This window comes from Oreochromis aureus, linkage group 3 (assembly GCF_013358895.1).
Source record: "Oreochromis aureus strain Israel breed Guangdong linkage group 3, ZZ_aureus, whole genome shotgun sequence".
Lineage (NCBI taxonomy): Eukaryota > Metazoa > Chordata > Actinopteri > Cichliformes > Cichlidae > Oreochromis > Oreochromis aureus.
The window spans coordinates 62,046,480-62,069,236 of NC_052944.1; the positions used below are offsets into that span (position 1 = coordinate 62,046,480).

The 22,757-nt window shown below is 38.7% G+C and overlaps 2 long non-coding RNA genes across 2 annotated transcripts; one reads left to right on the top strand and one right to left on the bottom strand.

Moving 5' to 3' along the window:
* Positions 1–7,800: 7,800 nt before the first annotated feature.
* LOC120436230 lies at positions 7,801–14,147 on the bottom strand. The gene is made up of 4 exons (XR_005610258.1): positions 13,969–14,147; positions 12,738–13,362; positions 11,725–11,823; positions 7,801–9,216 (listed from the first exon to the last, which is right to left on the bottom strand). It is a non-coding gene; the product is annotated as an uncharacterized LOC120436230 (long non-coding RNA).
* Positions 14,148–19,014: 4,867 nt separating this feature from the next.
* Positions 19,015–21,130, top strand: LOC116325591. Its single transcript, XR_004199870.2, has 4 exons — positions 19,015–19,146; positions 19,645–19,998; positions 20,450–20,616; positions 20,719–21,130. It is a non-coding gene; the product is annotated as an uncharacterized LOC116325591 (long non-coding RNA).
* The last annotated feature ends 1,627 nt before the right edge of the window (positions 21,131–22,757 follow it).

Below are 22,757 nucleotides of genomic sequence, written 5' to 3' on the forward strand. Positions count from 1 at the left end.
GTAGGAGAAAACAAAGAGTTGAGCCCTTGGTTTTAAAAGAGCAGCACCAGATATAGTGTTCAACTCTCATTTAGGCCAGACAAAGCAACAGGGTCTGCAACTTGGAGAACCTCAAACTGAACACAGCACACAGGACTAGTCCCAAACAAAACACCCACCAAGTCTAAAGTGGATCAGATGAACTGCTGGTCAGAAAGTATATAGACTTTCTTTGATTCACTAGTGAGATAAAATGCATTTCTTGGACAACATTACTTTTATATATTTGTTTTCCAGGAGCAAAGGTCTATTTATACTGGCGAGCGATGCAGGCAGGAGGACTCTTTACACTGTGACTGACTAATCAATCTCTTTATCATTACTTCTGGAGTCATGGTTTTAAACCTGTGCAGTGGAGAAAAGAACCTGAAAGAAAGCTTCCTGCAAGTATCTGATGTGTCTTTAAAACTAAATCCTCCTTATCCTCACAGATACTCCCTCCTTAACCAGTTTCTTAAACTAGCTAACAGGTGGAATGACACTACTGCGTACCAAAGGTTATAAAGTTAACCACACAGCAGACACTCTTGGTATGTTAGCTGTGAGGAATCTAGTTTTTCTTGCATTAATACACATACCGAAGTAACTGCCATGAGAAAGGTGAACTGAAGCTTTTATGCTAAAGTTAAGAACCTTTTGTTCACACTGGCAAGTTTTCAAGTTCAATTTTACCATACCATGCCAGTTTATTAATAAAGTACTTTTAAAAACACCAGCAGGGCTGACAAAAGTGCAGTACAATAAAACCAAAAATAATGATCTATGAAACAGCAAATAATGAAATATTTTCATTTCAATACCTTTTTATTAACTCTTCTCCTGCCTTTATAGCACATTTACTTATCTTACACTCTTTCAGTTGATATGAGTGACCAATATCTAATTAATTAGCTAACTAGTGCTTTCCTATTATATTCAATCTGCTGATTGAGATCAGGTGACAATAAAAAAATCGCTAGTGAATGAAATTTGAAAAAAAAAAAAAAATCATTGTGATCAAAGCTCTCTTGTTTACTCTGAGGCACTAAAGCCTGCACAGATAATAAGCTTCTTGGCTTTAAGTGAGGATTTCCATTAGTTTGCAAGCAAATGAAGAAACAAAAGTCTGTACAGACTTTAAATGGTAAATGGCCTGTATTTGTATAGCGCTTTACTAGTCCCTAAGGACCCCAAAGTGCTTTGCCATCACCAGAGTGTGAATGTGTGGATGACTGAATGTAGTATAAGCTACGTTGTAGCCACAGCCACCCTGGGGTGCACTGACAGAGGCGAGGCTGCCGGACACTGGCGCCACCGGGCCCTCTGACCACCACCAGTAGGCAACGGGTGAAGTGTCTTGCCCAAGGACACAACAACCGAGACTGTCCAAGCCGGGGCTCGAACCGGCAACCTTCCGATTACAAGGCGAACTCCCAACTCTTGAGCCACAATGGCCCCCGCTTTAAACCTATAAAAGAGAAACTACAGTGAAACAAGTTCAGGTTACCACGTGTGTCGTGTGGGCAACATGTGTTTTTGTTACATGTTACTCTGCATGCCAGCAGGTGCCGACAGGTTAATCTGGCCCTGCTTTGTTTGTCCTTTTGGAGCAATTTAAACTAAATTTGATCATCACGTTGCTGATATCGTATGATCTACATCCCAACTGCTAAGTTTGTGTTATTTAAGTTGTTTCTTTGAATGTTTCTCTTGCTAACTGTCTGACGTTCACCTCTCACACAGTGAACATAATTCTGCCCTTGTAGGATGAAACTTTGTGGTTGCAAAACCGTCCATTTGTTTACCAGAATTGACATGTTTTTGAATCCATCCCAGAGCCGAGGGTTTGTGTAAGTGATTTTTTAGTGTGGGTGTCCGTGCTGGCAGGGAGGCAAAAGGTAACCTCAGTGTCTACTATATAAAGAGGCAGCAACTTCCAGATCTTCATCTGTGTTCTCCATCATCATCATGTCACTCATCAGCATTTATGGCTTCACATCTCACCCTTCTGGGAGTGGTACTGTGCTCCCTCGTGGTTTCTACTTCTGAAATCCCACCTCAGGCAGACTTTGATTTACAGGCGGCAAGAGTCATCAATAATCGTTTTTATTTTACCGCCCATCTATTTTCATAACCACATGTCCAACTTAGGGTTGCAGGAAGGGGTGCTTCAGTACATGTTCACGTACTATGTTGTGTAATATACTACAAGTGTTTGTCCCATAAGTATTTGGACAATGAACTTTGTTGTAGCTGTGTCTCTGTACAAAGTAAAACAATCAGGATGTGGTTGAAGTGCGGAATTAGAGCTTTAATTCAAGGGATTTAACAAAAGAATTGCTTTAACTGCTTACTGGCTACGTTCAGCTGCACTGTTACTCACAGAGCTCACCACAGTGGGTGACTGTTCATTTGTGATTTGACAGATTTTTAGGCCTGATTGCCATTTCTGACACAACCCCAAAGAGATTTTTTGTCTCCTCCTGAGATTCAGCCGGTGAGCTTCCACTTGGTAGGCAAATGTGTAAATAAAAATATTCAGGGGTGTTTTTAGCCCATTTTGGGGGGTGCTTCCCAAAATGAATCAAAGCACCCCCAAAGTTTTCTTACTTTTTTGACAATATTTGTTGTTTATGTGATACACTACAAAAAAATATAGAAAGCATACAGTACTTGGTTGAGATGTAATATTTCAACAACAAAAGTATAGATATCCCCCCGTCCTCCCAAAATGGTTTGTTCCAGCTCGCCTCACTCCTCTGGCTCTGGTGCCCTTTGTGCCAGAGCGATAGTGGCTGAGACGCAGCGGAGCGGGGGTGGAGTGCTTGGCTTAAAACAGGACATGTTAGCTGCATCTAACCTTCAGTTACTCTTTATATAGTTAGGTAGGAGTCAGACCATGATTCTTTTTAGCTGAAAAACATTACACCAGGTAACCTGCAGTGTGGGAAACGTGTTTTCCGACGATGTTTGCTACCCTGGCTACAATTCGTCCTACTCTGTAGTAAAATCAGCGACATTTGACCGTCCTGTTGCTGTGTGTGTGTGTGTGTGTGTGTGTGTGTGTGTGTGTGTGTGTACAGAGACAGCCAGGTTCATAATGGATATAAGGAAGATTTTTCAAAAAAAGGAGCCACATTCAGGTAAAAGTGTAAAATCAAATGAGCTGTCAATCAAGAATAATGTTGGATCAGTGTTTCAATATTTATATCTTTGGTTATTTGCCTTTTGGTTGAAAGTACACTGAGAGAGGACTTTATTATTAGTGATTTCAATAGTAATTCTTTTCATATTAATTTAATTTTTTCATCTAATACAATCTATTTGCGTATGATTGTCAGTCCAAAGAGAGAGAGAGGAAAGTACAAGATCAGGAAGAATCAGGTAAGAAAACAGACAGGGAATAGTGACAGGCACAACAGAAACTGTTAAACCGCTTGAGAGAGTTGACCAGGTGACATAGGTTAAAATAAAATAAAAAATCTGCAGAGTCATAGTAGCATCTGCAGTAAAGATCCTTTCATACATCGTACCATAGGCACAGTTGCCTCCATTTTTATAATTTTTTTAATTAAGATTTTGTACATTTCAAGGGCTCTTCTATTTTTGCAGTGTATTTTCTATGTATCTGTATTGTATTATACATACACTTTAAAAGTGAATCTCTGTCCAAAAAATGCACTCAGTTTACTTTTTACTCACTGTGAGCATCATTCATTATTCTTTAATAATAAAGATTTAATAAAGAAATTTGCAGACTTGCACAGAGATGGTAAAATTATGATGACTGATAACGGAGACGAAGACAACAGACGATGAGGACAGGGAGGAACAGGGGTTTAAATGCACCAAGGAGACAGTCAGAGAGAACTCAGGACAACTGGAGACATTTAAGGATGCAGGGACTGACAGAGACAGGGAAGAAGTCTCATCGTGACGAGTAAAGTGTATCTTGCCTGGCTGGGCAGCTCTCTGGGTGCTCAGCACCCCCAAAGCTCTGATCCTAGAATCGCCCCTGCTTCTTACTGTGAGGAAACAGCACTAACCATCACGCCACCAAGCTGTCAATCCAGGCTTTATGATTACAAGGCTTGATGCAGCATTTTTTGTACGTTTTTATCCTTGACAGGTTAAACCACAATAAATAGCGATAGCATAGACATGGTGTGGGTGTAGTTGTCTGCCTCTTAAAACTTCAGTGATTTTCTGAAGTTTGACATCTAATGTGATCTTGTGAATGTCGTGAGTCCAGGCAGCTAACCACTCTTACTAGATTGTATCATGTCATCTCAACAAGAACAAATTAAGTTGCCGAATTTCATGCAGATGCTACATGATTTAATCACGTTCACCATAGAAACATGAAATTATTTCGTTCAAATTACAAGTTTGAATCTTGTACGTGTAACAACCACCCAATTTCAATTTTTTGAGTGTAGATTTTTTTTTGCTCTCTATCAGCTCATATTTACAGTTTTCCTCGTTTTCTTTTCTTTTTTTCCCTCTCAGCGGAGCGGACGGAGGCAGCACAGTGTAGCTGCCTTCATCCACTCCGCTGGAGGAACATGGAGGAAAACAGAGAGCAGCCCCACGCTTCGTGAATTCAAAAATTTTAAGGCTTAAAGGTCAGAGGTCACAGTGAAAGCCTTCATGTGTTGTTGGGTTGACAGAATTTCCTGTGCTGCCACCTGCTGGTGAAGAACTGTCAGTGGGCTTCATACACCAATCACTATAAGGATGTTATTAAAATATAACCTTGATGATGTAAACTACACACACACACACAAAACAGAAAAACAAAACAAAAAACCCTCCTACATGAATATTAAAGGGGTTTGAAAGATGTCAAGGACTTGTTTTACTGAATGGAAACTTATTACTGCTGACATCATGTGGGCAGAATCTGAAGCTCTGTGATGTAATTTGTTCATGTTTAACCTGTTTGTGTATTATACGTATTTCAGCTTCATCCAGTGGTTCAACGTCATGCATTTTTCTCTAATAAAAGAATCAGACAAGTTACTGAAAACCTGTTGTACTCTAAAAGCCAACAATGGGACACAGGTATTCGTCATGTATTTAGTCTCCGTGATACTGCAGGTTGACAGTATCAGTTTCAGAGGTCATGTGAACTCATACCTCTGATGTCACACATATTTGCTTCAGGTGATGCTGCCTCAGTAACTCAGTAGATTCAATAACACATCCAAGATGAACAAGATTTCTTTAAGCTTATCAGAAAAAGGATATGAGCAGAGATCTCGCTGAAACAGACCTCAGGTGTCAAGTCCAGCAGGGAGACAGAAATCCACTGACGACCAGGTGAGCATGCATATTTAAAGAAACAAACCTGATGTCAGACTGATGCCATCTGTTACTCTGTGACTCTGAGCTCTGGACTCAGACTAAGACAACACGACTGCATCATGTCTGGATGTGTGTTGACTCATCAGGAATAAAAACATACCAGAAAACTGAAGAATACCTGAGGGCCTCATTGTAGCTCGCCTGGTCCCTTTACCTGAGTAATATCCCCCCTCACAATGCTCAAACACAGAGCCTCCTTTCATCAACCAGGTTTGTATATGTTGCAAAGAAGCTGCACAGAAGTGACATTTGATTTTTTTTCTTCGAAAAATGATCATTAATTGAGTAGGAACTAATGTCACATGAATTATTACTACTGAGATTGAATGTGATGGGCTTCATATTTTCATATATTCTTGTATGTTGATTCATCTTAAAGAGTGTGAAGACGACACTGAGATGAACAGCAAATGTAAAGTTTTATGAAAGCACTTAAAACTGAAATAAATATTTACCTTTTCATTGCGTGCAGTTTTCACTTTCTGTGAGCTGCTTTTTAAGGAAAGAAAACTGTGGTATGACACGCAGCTAAATGCTGCTCTTAGATAAAATGTGTGTTCTTTGTGGGCAGTTTATTTTCATCATCATCACTGTGACAAAGCTGTCACAACAAAACAGTTCCGATCTGTGAAAGAGATTAAACATTTGTTTGTTTTCAGAGATAAGACCCGCAGGCACAGACTGGTACGCTGATTCTGCATCAGAAAAAAACCCACCTCTTTTGAATCTGAACGCAGGACTCTGACAGACTCTTAAAGTTTCATGGGTCTGTGCGGTCATTAACTGGATATTTGTTAAATCAGAATCAACTAAAATTGTATGCAAACCCGTTCAGTACATTTGAAAGAGGGTACTTTTAAGAGGAGGAAACATATATTTAAAATAAATTAAAAATAAATATAAATAAATAAATAAATATAGTATATACAAGACTGTATATGAGTGAGAATACAAACATACGGTTGGAGCACTGTGATTTAATCCTTAGAATGTTGCACAGTTACAAAGAAAATATTGCACAGTTGAATGTTGTGTTTTCCCAGCGATGAATTCCCCGATTGTATTTATTAATGCAACAGCCCTGGCATATGTGCTGTTTCTCAGTGTGTTTGTTTTGGCTTTAATGGTCCTGTACCACCTTCCTGATGCTAACAGCTGTGACAGGTGATGGGTGGGATGTGTCCTTCAGGATGCTGCAGGCTTTCCTGTGGCAGCAGGACCCCTACAGCACCTCCAGGGAGAGAAGAGAACAGCCAATGATCCTCTTTGCTGAAGATGTTTTTAAGACTACAGACCTGTCTCAGGTTGTCCTTCATATCATATCTAATCTTCATCCATGAACAAAGTCGTCTTATTTTGCCAAGAAGCAGCAAAAGAAATATATTTTTCCTAAAAAATGAATGACCAATATCAATATTGATCAATAAGTATTTTAGTCATACTCATGAAATCACAAACATACTGAGCTTGATTGTGATTTTCTCCTCCTGGACTGTGTCACACTCCCCTGACAGATGACTCTCGATGACTCAATGAACAACTGAAATGTGTAAACACTGTCTAATTACGTCCCCATGGAGGTTAGCAGTTCTTTCCATTTAAAGAAAACAAACTGCATAGAAACAGCTGCTGTGTGAAAAGACCTGCATGACTGATGACTTAGACTGAATGATTCCCATGAAAAGTTTCCGAATATAATAAATTGAAACTAAGCACTTATGAATCAACATGTAGCATGAAGCATCAGAAAAGATACATTTTCAAATACATTGACTTACTGACATGTGATTAGCTGATTAAATATTTCCATTAACAAACAGTTGAACAGGTGGCAATGTTGGTGGTTAAATTCCAGCCTGCGTGTCAAATATCTTTGGCCAAGATCATACCCCAATGTGTGTGCGTGTTAGATAGAAAGAGCAAAGAAAAGTGCTTGTGTGAATGGGTCAATGAGGCAAGTTGTGTAAAGCGCTGTGGGTGAACATAGAAGTAGAAAAGTGCTATATAAGAACCAATCCATTTAGACAACTGACGAACTGAAACAAATGAGTGTGCTGTGCAACACCACAACAAACATCATTTTCTTTCTTTTCATTCATTCATTCATTATTAATCTTTTCATTAACTGCACAAATAGTGCTGGTCATAGCTGCTGGCTAACTGGGTAAGGCTGTCATGGGTCTGTAGCTCTGTCACCGTTTTAGGGAACATATTTAGTTTAAGTAAGTTACAGGGCTTTTCCTGCCTTTCTGGAGGGATTATATTTCACTAAAAGTATCTAATATGCATATCACATAATTATGGATTAATATAATTAAGATATTAAAAACATTGTATGCAGTAAAATACACTAAGAAACAGATTTCATATATATACATACATATATATGTATATATATGCACAGATGAAAATGAATCAATTAATGTATCATACTGTGTTAACTGCAGCGTAGACATGCATGTGTGTCTGTGTGCTCCCTAAGGTGAGTGTGCTGAGCTTGATGATACTTCGCATAAACATTACATAGGGCACTGTGAGTGGCAGCATCTATATAACTTATACAGATACTGTATACATCTGTGCTTTTCACAGTGCAGTTGAGCAAAAAATGAAATGTCAGATTAAAATGATGAGTCACAACATGTCCAAACTTTATACTATAATGATTGTATTATAGATGTGTCTTTCTGTGTTCCCTGTGTGCTATAGGTTTTGTAAACAGATAGAAGAAATCAAAGTTACATGCAGCAGTTAAAGTGACCCAGAATGATCCTAAAATCAGTCGTTAGAGCTCTTCGGTGTCACTAGATGGCAGCACCAGCCTGTGCTTTAAGCTGTGGTTAGTGCTTTTTACTGTCTGTGGATGCTGCTGGAATGCAATTACTTATAGTTAGCTGTGAACTGACTAATTATGCATATAATTAAAGTGACTGGAAAGATCCTGGTGATTCTGGTAACTCAACTTGAGCATAGCACTTAGTATATCAGTCTTTCTCTGAGCATTTGCTTTTGCAGCATAATCTGATCCCGATTTTGACTGAATGGAAAGTGAGATCATATCAGACTGAATGAGTACAGACAGCACATATGTCCTTACTGTCCTGTGCAAAGACAACCGCAGATATCAACAACACTGTAACTAAGATGCACATGCAAACTCTTATCTACTGATGGAGAAGTTTTTAGTTTAAACAGCATCTAAAGTCTCACATAATTCATTTCCTTAAATCAAAACTCATTAACCACATCCACACTTTGTTCTTAAGCTTTTGTTTATCTGCACTGAAGAGACACGTGTGCATGGGTTAGCAACAACGGTTCACATTTTCCATCAGACATCTTCATGAAACCCACAGAACCACACGAGAACAACAAGTCCAACCAGAGTCCTGCAGAGAATACAGATCACTGCAGTGGAGACAACAGCAGGGTTACTGAGTATGCTAAATACATTACTTTACATGTATATATTAGACATTATATATTATATATTAGATAGTATTGTTATTTATTGTTCATATAACATGTATTATAGAAATACATGTAGCTGTAATGGCTATACTGAGACACTGAAGGACAGGGTGATGAAAATATATATGTATCTTTTTTCTTTAAAGTCGTTAAAGAAGTTGAGCTTTTATTTTACCCAAAAAATTAATTTCTCTTTGAGTTTTTGGTCCCTCAGTAGGTGTTGACTTGAATGTATTGAAAAGATCAAAGACAATATATACAGATCTTATTTGTAATGAATGTCCTCAGGTCACGTGGAACAGCAGCTGGATTCCAGCGGTTGGACTTGTAGATTACTTCAGCGAGGAGTAGGCGACGACTCTGAAAAGTTCAAACAACATGGGACCAGTCACAGTTAAAATAATGCACCAATTCACTACAAAAAAAAAAAAAAAATCTATATCATCTGTGTCACAACATTTAAACTTCCTCCATTAGTTTCACATTAAATGTCTTGCAACCAAACTGTCACAAACAAGCTCTTAATGTGAAGGAGACCAACGAGGAAGTGTTCAGTTTGGAGGTTTTAGCAGAAAAGTCTCACCTGTGCTGGGTCTGTGACTCGGAGCATAGTTGTTATTATAAACACAGGTTTGATTTAGTTGGATTTTGCTTTAAATACTCTTGATAAAATCGAAGAAGCACTCTATTACTTTAAGATTGTGCCATCAGTTCCCAAACATCAGTCCAAGGTCTTTCAGCATCATTAAAATAATCAGTGTGGCTGTTTGCCCAGGTTTTACAATATAGTTTGATGTTCTGGCATCCACATCTCAGATCATTTATGAGGTTATTTGAGTTGTTTTTGGTTTTATTGACTTTCCATTTTTCCTCTTTCTTATATATATATATATATATATATATATATATATATATATATATATATATACATATATATATATCGACATACAAGAAACATACATAATATATTAATATTCAAAGCTTTTCTCATCTTGCTCTGCTCGGAGTTTTATTTTTATTTTCTGTCCCAGTGTTGTGTTTCCTGTTTTATTTTGTTAGGGCTCTCGACTCATGTACATCATGTTTAATTTAACATCCTCTGTCACTATATGCCCTAATTTGTTCCTGCTGTGTTTTCCACCTGTTCAATCACCTGCTGTGTATTTATTGTCTGTGTCCCACTGCTTTCATGTCAAGTCATCCCTTTTACTGTCACAGCTGTCTGCTCCTTGTTCTGAGTTTCCCCTAGAAGTCTTTTTCTGTGGTTTGCTTTAAACTTGCTGAATAACCAACAATAAAAGCTTTTTTGTTTCACCTTGTAGTCCTCAGTTCTCTATTTAAGTCCATAAATTGCTTAGTACAGTGTGACACAAGAAAAAGGGATATCTCAAAATCTCAAAACCTCAAACACAGTTAATCATTAATACATTGCTGTGTGGTTTATATCACTCACTATGACATCTTCATAGTGGGAATGATTTTCTTTTCCTAAAGTGTTCATATATTTGAAGTCAATGGGCTGCCTTGTACACCAACATGACCAGGAGACTGGAAACATTTACATCATTATAATTTCGACTACCAATTTTTTTTGGTCCTCTCATTTTCTCTGGATATTTGTAATATGGACAACGCTGGTATTTCTGACCATTTTTCGGTCATGTTTGATGTTGAGCTATGTGCAATTGAATTAAATTCTGAATGCTGCAGCTTGCCTTCTTACTGGAGCTAGAAAATTTGATCCTATCACTCCAAACCCAAACACCAACACTTTGTAACATATTATACACTATTTGAGGAGTGCAGGGAGGTCCTACTTCTCTGACATCATCACCAAAAACAGTCATAATGCTCGAGTCTTATTTTCTACAGTTGACAGGCTAACAAACCCTCCTGTGTCAGTGGCAGCTGAACTTCAATCGGCCTGCAATGACTTCAAATTCTTCACAGAAAAAATGAAAAAAAGAAAGTGGTTCATCAACAGCAGATCCAGGATATGTACTGTGTCCACCGAAAAACAGTTTAAACACCATGAAACAGTTTCACTCTATAAACAGCAAGGACCTGGAGGACATCTTAGGTCAACTGAACTCCTCCTCTTACTGTTTAGATGTCCTGCCAACAAGTTTTTTCAAAAAGGTCACAAAGACTTTGGAGTCAGACCTGTTACAGATCGTCAACTTTTCTTTAATATCAGGTGTGTTTCCAGAACCACTAAAAACTGCTGTAATTAAACCTATACTGAAAAAGGACAATCTTGACAAGACACAAATGAATAACTACAGGCCGATCTCAAATCTCCCATTTTTAAGTAAGATCATTGAAAAAGCAGTTTCTCAACAGCTCAATTACTTCTTAAAACAGAATAACTGCTATGATGCCTTCCAGTCAGGTTTTAGACAGAACCACAGCACTGAAACCGCTCTGACCAAAGTGTTTAATGACATATGTCTGAATACAGACAGTGGAAAAATGTCAGTCTTAGTTTTACTGGATCTCAGTGCAGCATTTGATACAGTTGACCACAACATATTACTCAAACGACTGGAGAACTGGGCAGGTCTTTCAGGAACTGTACTAAACTGGTTCAAAACATACTTGGAAAACAGGAAATACTTTGTATCAATAGGTAACTTCACATCTGAGCAGACAAGTATCAAGTATCACAGACAAGTATTCTTTGCAATGATGGTTAGCATGAAGGTAATGAATGAATTAGAAATTTTTGTGACGTTCCAATAAAAAGACGAATTGTAAAATAGATAGACAGATGATCAAATAGCATCTCAATTACAACAAATATCGTCCTTGTGAAGGACAAAAACACTTGTTCTGAACCACGATGGAGACAAAGAAGAGCAGCTGTACCTCTGCTCTTTGATCTGTTTTCCTTGTCTTTGATGGTGATTTGTTCATAACTGACGTCTCCAGTTTGCTCTAATGAGTAGACTGCAGCTGGATCACACTCTGCACAATAAAACACACAAAGAAGACATCAGTGCAGTTCTACAGTCATACTGGCACTTACCAGTACATTTAATGTGACACAAAAAGTATTTCAATTATTTACACTTCTTTCTTATGTTGCATGAACAGTAATAAGACAGAGAAACATCTGTTTAATGCTGCTGCAGCAAACATCAAACAAAATGTTAAATATTTGTCTGAAACCATTGGAATTTATAGGTATATTATAATTTACATAGTATTTGACCGTTTTTTACTGTCATGAAAGAAGAAAACAGAACAGAAACTGAAGGCTGTGTTTAAAACAAACAACTGATCACAGCACTCTTTTCTTGAAAACATGCTAAAATCATGGGATGCTTGTACGTTACCCTAACTGCAAAATTTTTACCTGAGCTGCACTTCTTCTTTGCAGATATTTACATGTCTTATAACTGTTGGTGCAAATAGTGATTTTCTATGCAAATGGAATAATGTAATGTCTACACCCAAACATGATGAACGATATTAGTCAAGACTTCTGCCATAACTTCACATGATGCATCTTCCATGATGCACAGAAAAGATGAAAAGTCTGAAGGCGATGGCCTTACAAGCATGAACGAACAAATAACTTGGTGTCTCTGCTTCAAGTGTTGCAGGAGCTTTCAGTTCTATAGATGAGAGTGGAAATGTAATTAAAGCCGAGGCATGAATGCACACAGCTTTATGAATCTGATGAAAGAAACGTGTCTGCATCCCGTGAAAAAACTGTGATGATCTCACACTGACTTCAGCCCTGTTTAAATAAAGATGCTTTGCTCAACAGTAATTATTAAACAGTGTCACACTCATGCAGACAGCAATCTCAACACCTCCTGGACTCTCTTTCTCATTTTTTTATCTATGATGAAAACAAAGAAGCGCAGCTGTACCTCTTTTCTTTGATTTTCTTTTCTTCTCTATGATGATAATTTGTCCATAACTGACGTCTTCAGTTCTCACTGCTGAGTAGACTGCAGCAGGTTCAGTCTCTGCACAATAAAACACACACAGAGGACATCACTGCAGACAGTGCAGTCATTTAAGTACTGCTGTTAATATTTTGATTATGATGCAAAATTATTTGATCCCCTTCTTTTGTCTCCAGTATTCAAATTTAAATTGGACATAATGAAAAACTAAATTTCTTATATCAGCAACTAGCAGTGAAACAGCTGCTTTAGGGAGGACCTAACTGTGCAGATGATGCAGGCACCTTACCCCAGGTACAAATAAGACAGGATACAAGAACCGAACAGTTTTTTTCATACAGAAATGTCTTGTTTTGAAACTGAAGACAGAGCTGAACCCCCCGCCCCCCAAAGGATTAAAAGTAGGCCATTTGGGTAGTGCAAGCATGCAGCTTCTGCAATCTATGGCCCACAATCATCAAAACAGGTCTGTGGTCCCTACAATAACCAGAACACTTTGTGATGTTACGCCTCTGGTAATGTTGTGTTGATCTTTGTCTTGTAATAGCAGGTCCTGTCTCCTTATCTCTGCCTTCCTGTCAGTGACCTGAAAAACAATCAGTTTATCATCTAGAAGTATGTCTCAACTCTTTGAAAGCATCTCAAGGACAAATAATGTTGTAGGATAAGCTACTACTGACAAAGCCAGGCAAAAAATGTCTTATTTGGACAGTATAGGCTAGAGTCTTCCACTGAACTGGAGGTTTTATCAATCACTGTTGGCATACGGCTTGATGCCATTCATATAGAAGAGGTAGTTCAGATTTGCTCCTTTCCTTAGTCAGGATCTGTGGCCAGTCTTGTTGATAATCACACAAAGTTATAACAGCAGTGTGGACAGGGCACCTTGGGAAATCCCGCATTTGATGGTGACTGATATTGGCTTGATTTCGGCTCCATTGTTGTTTGTCACTGAAAGTAAAGGGCAGTATATGACTCCAGTTATTGCTATTGCTTGCTCATGTTCAAGGTAGGCTGGGCTTGATTAGCCTGGGGACCCTTACTGGATCTAGACATCCTGGGGGGGAGTCAAACCCCTGACCTGAAGTTCCAAAGGTGAATATGGTATCCAACTGCTATATATGCTTACTCTGTGAATGAAGTAAGACTAAAATTTTAAGCTGAAAAGAGAGAAACCCTGAAATCTCCTCACCTTTAAGTTTCCTGTTAACAAGTCGTCTCACCAGCAGAACCAGTACCACCAGTAAAGTCACAATACAGACTGATCCAACAAATGACAACGCAAATAGAACTGGAGGAGAGAATGATGGAAGAAGAGAAGTAGAAAGAGGAGGAGGTGTGGATGTAGGTGGAGGTGTGGATGTAGGTGGAGGTGTGGTGGTGGGTTTGTCTAAAATAAAGCAAACACAGTCATTAAGTTGTCGTCACATTGTGAATGTTGAAACCTGCAGAAACACAGACAGGTGAGTGTGTCACCTGTGACAGTGATCCAGCTGGATGGAGACTCTCCATGACCGCTGATGTCACACTTGTAGAGGCCTTCATCAGACCTGGAAACATGCTGGATGGTCATGTGACCTGTAGGCTGCTTCCTGATGAGGGAGCCATCTTTATAGAAAGCAGCTGGGAGGTTGGAGGGAGTGGTCTTTGTTTTACAGAGCAGAGTGACGTCATCTCCCTCCATCACAGGGAGGACAGGACTCTGCAGGATCACTGATCCACCTCAACACAGAGACAAACTACAGCATTTCATCCATTTACACACAGCTTCATCAACACTAACTCCACACACTCAGCTTACCAGTGACTGTCAGGTTAACCATGTTACTGATGGGACCCTCTCTGGACTCACACCAGTAAACTCCACTGTCAACTGTGTCAGTGTAACTGATGTTACAGAAAGAACCAGCTGGTTTTCCCCAACCAGGTCCACACTCAGTACTGATGTCTTGACTTGTGTTTCTCCTCAGAGTCCATCCAGCAGAGCTTTGAACGTCTTCACAGCTCAGAGACACAAACCCGTTTTCAAACAACTGAGAGCTGCTGGGACTCACAGTCAGATGAGCTGTGAGAGAATTTATTACACTCACTGTTATTGTATCATGTGTAGAATGTTCACATTCTTGTACTTCGTGTGAATATTTCATTAGTAATATAGCAAAAAAATATAGAAACACACACGCACTGAAAATGTTACTGTTTTCCAAGAGGTTTACTTACCTTGTGTTGATCTGCTGATGAGCAAAGATGTCTGCACTGCAGAGAAATGAGTCTGTTAGTTTTAACTCTGGTTAAGATCAGATACCATATTTTAAAAAGGAAGTAGCTACTATGACAGCTTGTGCAGAACAAATTAGACCATATTTGGCAAATTTGGACAAGCAGGTAGAACCAATGAGTTTTTCTGGGATTTGCTAGGTAGCTCAGTTAACAAGATGCATTCATAATTCACAATAGCTATTTCCCCCTTGGATGTCAGTTAATCGTTTTAATCTTTTTTTTTCCTCCTTTCTGAAATGTGTGGGTTCTGTTATATTTCAGGCGATTCATTTTCCATTAAAGCTGCTTTCTTGTCGGATATTGTTGTGACTAATAAGAATAAGAATAAGAATAAGAACAACTTTATTTATCCAGAGGGAAATTCTTTTGTCATGTACATGCTCAAAGCAGCAGGAGAGACAGAGGAACAGATGAAATAGATATAAGATATACAATATATACAATAAGAATAGTGTACAGTAATATACAGTAGGATAGAGTTATCCGATACTATGTCTTGCACTAACAAAGTAATATACATAACTATATCCTGGTGAATAAATAACTTAACTATCAGTGCAGGCGATTCTAGAAAGTGACAAAGTATTGTGCAATAGAATAAAGGGAGTAGTAGCGTATGATGGGGGATGAAACAAATATTCAATAAGTACTGTTGGGTAATATTACACGGTCTGGGAGGGAACAGAATAACACTGGTAATAGTCTCAGGAGAATCACCTACAGAGTGAGGAAGAGTTAAACAGTCTTATTGCCACCGGTACAAAGGATTTACTGTGGCGGTCAGTTCTGCATTTCGGGGCAATGAGTCTTTTGCTGCGTTTGCTCCAATGGTCCATCATGGGGGCGTGCATGGGGTGGGAGGGGTTGTCCATGATAGAAAGAAGCTTTTTTAGCATTCTCCTCTCGGACACCTCCAGGTTCTCAAGTCTGACACCCAGAACAGAACCAGCCTTTCTAATCAGTGTGTTCAGCCTGTTGGCATCAGCTGTCTTCACCCCACTTCCCCAGCACACAGCTGCAAAGAACACGACGCTCTCCAACACCGAGTGATAGAACATGGTCAGCATTTTCCTACCAACATTGAAGGACCTGAGTCGCCTCAGTAGGAAAAGCCGACTCTGTCCTTTTTTGAAGATAGCATTGGTGTTCTTGGTCCAGTCCAGTTTACAGTCCAGGAGTGTGGGTTAAATAAAATAGATATCAGGCCAATAGCCACAACCCCTGAATCCTGTTCAAAATCTTTAACTCTGTGATCAATCCTTGTCCTGGAATGTCGGTTTTGGCCTCCCCAGCTCTCTATGAGCAAGTTTTAAATCATTTTACAAGAAAAATTTTATTGTCAAGGGCATCACTTTTACACCCTTCTGTGGTGAACCTTCTTCCTACTTTAGGATGAATGTCGACTTTTTATCAGTTTGAGCCAATTTCACTGTCCACCCTCAAGAGAGTAATTGAACAGCTGAGAAGTTCGAATTCTGTACATGACATTCTCCCTTCCTGCATTTTAAGGATGGTTTTGATGGAATTGGGCCTTACATTCTATCTTGGATGAACCTATCATTACTAGTGGGCTATATCCCGACTGCCTTTAAACATGCAATAGTGCAACCTGTTCCAAAAAAGAGCAGCCAGAATGATCCTGCAAACTATAGACTGATCTCCAAACTCCTGTTCTTATCTAAAGTATTAGAGAAAATTGTCTTATTGCAACTACAGGCCTACTTAAGCACAAATAGTATTAGTGACAAATTTCAGTCTGGCTTTAAACCACGCCACAGTACTGAAACGGCTCTGCAGAGGGTCTTTAACGATCTTCTTTTAATTGCTGACTCAGGTCACCCCGCTGTTTTAATTTTATTGGATTTGTCCTCAGCTTTCGATATGGTGGACCATGATATTATTTTAAAGAGGCTGTAACATGCTGTAGGCATTAAGGGTTCTGTCTTTAACTAGTTTAAATCCTCTCTCTCTTTTTCTGTGATGATGGGATGTTACTCGTCCACCGTGGCCCCTCTTTGTTGTGGTGTGCCCCACCTTCTCTGAACAGAGGCCTGATATCTATTTTATTTAACCCACACTCCTGGTTTAATTAGTGCTTCCCATCTGACAGTACGAGTACTAATGCTTGTTTTTGTACTTTGTTAATGTTTTATAACAATCACTATTGCATTACTGTGAAGCACTTTGGTGTGCTTTTGGTTTTAAATGTACTATGTAAATAAAATTGTATTGTATTGTATCTTAACCCAAAGGAAGGCATCTGTGCATCCTGCTTAAATCCATGAAAACATCTCTGTGCAGTTTGGACATCCTCCAAATGTTTCCAGGGTTTGGCTTATAGTTCTTCTACAGATCATCACATTCAAAAGAAAAGTTTTAACCAGTTTAATGTTTAGTGTTTTGTTTTACAGGTGACCTTTTCTGGTCATTTCCACTTTAATTTCATCCTGAGAGCTCTTTTCTTCTTTCTTGAGGTTTATGCCTTTCATACCTCAAATGTGTGAAAAAGATATAATAACAGCAACAAAAAACCCACAAAAGAACATGTTATTCATCTGTAGCTACAAAGTTTATACACCAGCTTTTAAACTACTCAATATTTTCTTTGCACATTTGATCTTAATGTGATGACAGAAACTTTTGGAACTTTTGTTGAGATAAGCTTCTTGCTCAGATTTGTTTCATCAGATTTGGACTTTTGTTTTAACATTGAATTAACAATTAAACTGGTAAAAATGTATTTCCATTCAAGTTTGGTCATCACAATTGTTTTCCTTATGTTGAAACTCACATTTTATAGTTTAATTTGTCTTGCAAAATTAAAGTCTACAACTTTGAAAGTAAAAGGTTACTGTCCTTTTTGTACAACTTCGACATTAGTAATGTAATTTTTATAATATAGACAAAAGTCTGTACTTACAAAGCAGGAAAAGCAGAGTGGTTTGTCCCATCGTATCATTAAGTCACATGAGGTTCAGACTGCTTCTTACAACAGTTTAGCCCACCTCCTTCCTCTTTGAGCGTTACAGTGTAGTGTGGTTTTCTCTCACCACTACTTGAGGTGCACAGCGGAAAAATGATAAGAAAATTGGTACAGTTTTTAAGAATGTCGATAATTTATAGGAAAGACTAAGAATCTGAACCACTGAGAGAAAAGGAGAAAAGAGGGAGATGCAATTAATGAAAGCAAGTAAGTGAAAGTCTAAGTGATTTAGCAGATTCAGCTGTCATTTAGGCCCTTAAGTCGGGTTGTTAGTCAGGCAGCACTTCTTGAAAACCTAGTGGATCCACACTAAGCAATATTCTTGACTACTCTTTGAGTCCTGTATTCCAGTTTCCTGCTTTCAGACTCTGCCTAAACTCGGAACTTAAAAAAGAAAATGTATTTTACATGCTAAAAAACATTTGTTTTAAGGCTCCTTCCTTCAGTTTTACTTCTTGTTTACATCTTTGAAATACCTTTAGTAAAAAGTCTGCCAGAAACAGTTTTATGTACCTTTTGCCACCATGTATGGAACAGTTTAAGATCAAATTGTAGTGCATTTAGGCAAATATATTTGTTATGGCTGTCACGGGGTAACTGTGCCCTCTAGAGGACTAATACTGCACATGGCCCAAAACATGCTAGAATGTCATTTTCTATTTCCATTTTCGTTTTATTGTATTATTTAGCCACCAAAATAGAGTTGTTGATTTAGTTCTGAGAGTCAGGCTAATGCTGCTGTACCTGCACCATTCCTTCATCAGTTTTACAAGTCACAAGCAGGTTAAATAAGTCCATATTTCTGGTCATTCTCCTAAGCACTTTCTAAGTAATCATTTTGACACTCTAAAATAATTAAACTAATGATGGCCGATATGACACAGATACAAGCTTCAAGCTCAAAGTAAAACTTTCCCTGAACCATTCAAACCTTGCTTCAGTGAGAAACACACACACACATGACCAATAACGTCACTTCGGTTCCTCCCCTGCCTGCATGTTGTTGTTATGTAGTGTCAAAGTCTGTTCTCTGTGCCATGGACTTAACATCTCTTCTCTGCTTTTCCTTTACGACATATCTTTTTGGATTTGCTTCTGCTCTCGATGGTAAGCTGAACAGCACAAATATGTAAATAAGTTTAAAAAAATTATATAGAAAGATGTTAAGACCAGTAAAACCAAAGGTCAAATAATTGCTTGAGGAAAAGTCTTTGAATAAGTTATTTGTGCTTCTTTCCTCTCTCCTTTTGTAATGTATCTTTGCTTGATGACGTGAAATGCTTTTTTTTACAGCTGATATTGTTTTCTATTTTATTAAGTGCTAGTAGTGTCTGCCCATTATTGTCATGATTTTTTACCTCTGCTACTTTCGACTTCTTCTACTGGATTGACAGAAATAACAAGTCTTTCCTGTTTGGGTTTCCCCCTTCTGTAAACAAGAAACCTGTGTTTTGTTAGTGCACGCTAAGCAAGCATTTTGATCCGCTCCAAAGTAGACTTGGCAACTGATATGATAATAATGTAATTTTAAAGGATTGTGTCAAAGGCTCAAGTGACAATAATGCACTTTGCATATACTTTTTCTTTCTTTTCTGTTTGACGTAGAACGAAAACAAGTAGTAGAAGCTGGAGATAATGCACTACTGAAGTGTCGTGATTCCAGTATTGGCAAAGTGGAAAAGTTATCATGGATCAGGAGAGATCTGGGAACAAATATGCATGTGTTCTTTTACCGAGAGAATCGCCTCTATGAAAACATCCAGCATCCATCCTTTCGTGGCCGAGTGAAGCTGAGTGACCCACAAATTAAACATGGAAACGTGTCCCTTATTCTCTACAACACCACCACTAATGACACTGGAACATATGAGTGTTATGTGATAGGCAGTCACGCTGAACGCCGTAAGAGAGCAGTTTCTGAAGCCCAGCATGTAGTGCAGCTGAAAGTTAAATCTATAAGTACGTTTGCAGAGTTCTTGATCTTCTTTTTGTATCTCAAAGGCATCTTAAGCCTATGTTAGATAAAATCTACAAAATGAACCTTGTTTAATTTTGTTTGCTTTAAATAAAGCAAAACCCCCAAAATTGTCATATCTTGGAATCCCATTGAGAGAACCCACATTGTAAGAAAAACAGAAGCTTCTGTTTATATGATTTTAAATTGTTCCTTTTTTTTTTAAAGTATCTTGTGAAGTGTTTTTAATGTAAATTCAGTGATAATGTTACAATTTACAAACAAAATAGAAACAAAGTGCAAAGGTATCTAATTATCTTTCACTACTTCTCTTATTAATTGATAATGATAGTAGATAATGTCTGACAGCAGTTTGAAGAGGAAATGGATTCTGTTCTGTTCTTCACTCATCACCTACCTGACAGCTGACACCTCACACCTGTTTCTCACCTGCAGGTCAGACAGGAGGACACACAGAGGATGGATCTGTTGGACTGATCATTGGTGTGGTAGTTGCTGTTGTCCTTATTGTTGTTGGTGTTGTTTTTTTGATCTACAGAAAACGTAAACAAGAAAATGTTGGTTCATACTAGCTTCCACTTGAACTGCAGAATGTTTGAAATGTGAGTCTCCCGCTGTTTCCACTTTTCAGTTTTGGCAATCAGTGCTGGAACAGACACTGAATGGCATTATTATGAAATGTTTCTTCTTTTTTTTTCTTGAAGGACTAAACAAAACTGGAAACATCACAGTGAAGATGACAGAGGAGCAGTTTGAAGAGGAAATGGATTCTGTTCTGTTCTTCACTCATCACCTACCTGACAGCTGACACCTCACACCTGTTTCTCAAGTGTGCTAATGTGCACTGATGTTCTTACAGCCAACTAAGAGGAAAAAGCAAATCTTTATTGTCTCGGTTATCACCAACAGTACTTAGTGGTGGAATAAGTTTCTCCCTGGCTGTCATTCTTCCCCTGATGTGACTGTCTTTCTGCATGATGTGTAAGTAATGTTGTCTTGTAAGCTTTTCATTCTGAGAAATTAAAAGCTAATAACAGTTTTGTACATTGGATTGTGGTGTACTATGACTTTCTTGCTGCTATCAATGAAACAAAAAATGAATCCTGCAACAACCTATTTTATGTGGATTATGTGTTTTTATTGTTTACTAGCCATGGTTATTTTCTACAGAAGTGAATATAAAAGCCTTTGTTCCTCTTGGCTCATTTATTCTCTCTGGTCTGCTGTTGGAGAGTTCATGTTAATGCAGATCTAATTCCACTGGAATCTTGAAGTTCCAGTCCCAGAGAAACCACAAGCACTGAATAGGTTCCTATAATTAAGAATGGGGAAACATCCATTGCTCGAAGAGGTTGGATGTTTCCAATCACTGATTGATTGGAATTTCAAATGCATTTTTAAAAGTTCCACTATTATCTACTTTCATGTCCTCATTCCTTTATGAGTCTTATTGAATGCAAAGTTAAAGTCATTTGTTGGATTGTAACTTTAATTGACAGTGGGTAAATCCAGGGAATATCCTTGGTTACTGTTAACAACTTATTATAAATTAAAAGAAGGAGGGAAAATAAAATGGACAACTTTTATGACATTTTTCTGCTCTTACGTTGAGTTCGATGAGGCAAAAATGTTGACTGACAGGAGGAGTGACAGGGAATGTTGGCAAGTCTAAAGAAAAAAACACAAACATTCATTAGCAGTAAAACAGACACACACACCTGACTATGACTGGAACTTAGTCTTAGTCACATCTTTTACATTACTAAAGGTAAAGTCACCTTTTTTGTCTCTATGTCTTGCAATGGGAATAGAGAGAGTCCAGAGGAGTACAGAGCTGCTCAGATTTACCAGGACTGTTTAACACTTTATAGACATTACATTGCATAAAGAAAACACTTTACTTTGCTTAACCTGTAAAACATGTGCCAAGTCAGATCTATCCATCTTTGATGTTTTTATAGAAGATGTTGAAATGTCAGCACTTCTCATTTATGTCCCTTTATTTGTATGATTTGCGGTGCTCAGACTTAACATGTAATGCGTAGGCGTGCTCCTACTGCCCTCCTCTCTCACTGGGTCAGCAAATATCAGCTGTTATATATATTATAGCAGTAAAGTAACACAGAGATTCAAATGTCACTATCACAGGGGTCACAGGGACACAAAACCAAAACAAAACAACACACAGGGAGCATGAGTCCAAACAGAGTCCAGAAACATAGGAAAATAGTTCAAAACAAAAACGCTGGAGTCCAGGAAAGCAGTCCAAAGAAATCAAAATTCCAGCAGCAGGAGCCCAAAACTCAAACTGAGGAGCTCGGTAAACCATGAGTCCAGAAACAGTTTAGGGGGCGGCATAACAGTCCATAGTTCAATATTTCGGGGGCTGACCACATGAAAAGTAGCAGCGGGGCCGACTCAACAAGTCCAGAAGCCGGACGCGCGCAAGACAGTGGCGGTGACTGACGGGCGCCGGGTGTACTGGTCGAGGCTTGTTGGGTGTAGGACCAGACGGGGCAGGACCAGATGGTGGCGTAGCAGCAGCAGGCGACGCAGCGGATGGTGGAACAGGTGGCGGCTGAATCTCCTGAGCCGTGAGCGGAGACGACCAGGTGCTGGCCGGGCTCGGCAGCGGAGATGAGCAGGTCCAGACACTTTTTTCCCCCCAAGCTACTAAGACCATATGCACAGAGCATGCGCTGGAATTTGAATTTGCAATGCTCCCATGGCCCTCAGTGTATGA